The sequence below is a fragment of the Eurytemora carolleeae genome, unplaced genomic scaffold (genome assembly GCF_000591075.1).
Source record: "Eurytemora carolleeae unplaced genomic scaffold, Eaff_2.0 scaffold206, whole genome shotgun sequence".
In the NCBI taxonomy this organism is placed as follows: Eukaryota; Metazoa; Arthropoda; class Copepoda; order Calanoida; family Temoridae; genus Eurytemora; species Eurytemora carolleeae.
In genome coordinates this window covers 365,057-367,345 of record NW_019396213.1, presented here as the reverse complement: position 1 = coordinate 367,345, position 2,289 = coordinate 365,057, and positions in this window count along the sequence as shown.

Genomic DNA, 2,289 nt, shown 5'->3' with positions numbered 1-2,289 from the left:
CATTTCAGGACAACATCTGATATCAGGACAACATCTCATTCTTGGACAACATCTCATTCTTGGAGAACATCTCATTTTAGGACAACATCTCATTTTAGGAGCCAAGACAACATCTCATTCTAGGACAACATCTCATTCTAGGAAAACATCTCATTCTAGGAAAACATCTCATTCTAGGACAACATCTCATTCTAGGACAACATCTCATTTTAAGAAAATATCTCATTTTAGGAAAATATCTCATTCTAGGACAACATCTCATTCTAGCACAATATATCATTCTAGCACAATATCTCATTCTAGCACAATATCTCATTCTAGCACAATATCTCATTCTAGCACAATATCTCATTCTAGCACAATATCTCATTCTAGCACAATATCTAATTCTAGCACAATATCTCATTCTAGCACAAAATCTCATTTAGGGCAATATCTCATTATAGCACAATATTTCATTCTAGCACAATATCTCATTCTAGCACAATATCTCATTCTAGCACAATATCTCATTCCAACACAATATCTCATTCTAGTACAATATCTCATTCCAACACAATATCTCATTTTAGTCTGTACAATTCTTATTTTAGTACAATACCTCATAATTTCCATCAAGGCTCAATTTCTTTTTAATACATAACATAACACTGGTTTATTTAATAATTAGTTCTCAGTACTGTAGGACACTGCTATATTAGATAATAATTTTCTCTCTGGACTGGGAAAAACTCTCATATGGTATAACAAGTTATCTTCTTAACTTTAATAGAATAAGTTTCTAAAATATTGTTTCTTGATTGCAGTTAGTAAAACTTGAGGCGGTTATAAAACTTTAATAAAAATTGTTGTCTTAAAAATACTAGTTTCTCAGCAGAGAAAATTGGTTCAATATATAACTTTTTCTAAAGTTGGAGATTAAAATTGGTATTAGAATCAAACAGAATTGAAAAAGTTTGATAAGATCAAAGAATTGCTGATTTTAAACGTGAATTCGTATACAGATTATAAAATGACAACTTTTAGGCATATTCAAGTTTTGAAGTATTTTTTTATAAGAATTCTTGATTTTTTGAGCGATATTTTAAATTTTGGCCATCTTGGGTCTTCATTTCCAGATTTATATTTTTCTCCAGTTGTTTTATGACGTTTAAACTTTTAGGCTCATTTCACTAATTTTGAAGAAAATAAATTTAAAAAATATCACACAGGATGAAAAACTTGTCGAATTTTCATATTTTTTACAGTGAAACCCTTAATAACGAATACATCGGAAGAATTTATCAAATGTCGTCTTGACAATTTTTCAATGAGTTTTATACTATATTACGTAAATTTCAGTAATTGCGAAAATAAATAAATAGCCTTGAATATGGGGGAACAAGAGTTCCACATAATAATCTAATTAAAATACTAAATATCTGCAACATTCCATTATCAGAAAGTGAAGAATACGACATTTGATGAATTCTTTCGATGTATTCGTTATCAAGGGTTTCACTGTATCAATTTTTTAAATTGCCCCAAACCCCCCGCGACTGTAATTTAAAAAATACTTTTCGGGAGGTTTTAAATTTGTCTTAATTAACAAATGTTTCTTATTCAAACTAATTCAAAACACACAAACAATCCAAACAAACATAAATTAAATGGAAAATAAGATAAGATAGGATAAGATAAGATAAGATAAGATAAGATAAGATAAGGGAGGATCTGAAGACCCCCCCCTCCCCCATCTTGGAGAGCCCAGACCGCCATCGGTGCTAACTTAAGAATTAGAGTGTACAAACCGCTCGAGATTAAGGTAGTAAGGGACTATCGACGTAATTTGTAAAGAGCCTTCAAATTGATGTTAAGTACTTTCACAAAGGATTTTTCCCAAGTGGCAACTTCCCAAGGGTATTTTCCCAAATGGCAACTTCCAAAATGTAAAATTTCCTAAGTGGCAGCTTCCCACGCTCGACCCCCAGCCTGTTCTAGCCGTGGCGCTCGGCCCCCTAGCCCATCCTAGCCGCAGCGCTTGGCCCCCCCATTGCAGCCTGCGGCGCCTAAGAGGGCCTAACCTTGCCTTTGGGAAGTTGCTGCTTGGGAAATTGTCACTTGGGAAAATGCCTTTAAGAAAGTACTTAACACCTTTAAATTGTAGCGTTGCATGCTAAATTCCCTATGGTCCCCTAAACCTAAAAATCTATCCTTATATCTTACTCATTATTTATCAGATAAAGATAGGACAATGTATAGATTTAAACCAAGGGTCTGTCCAAATTCTCAAAGTAATTTAAAATAATC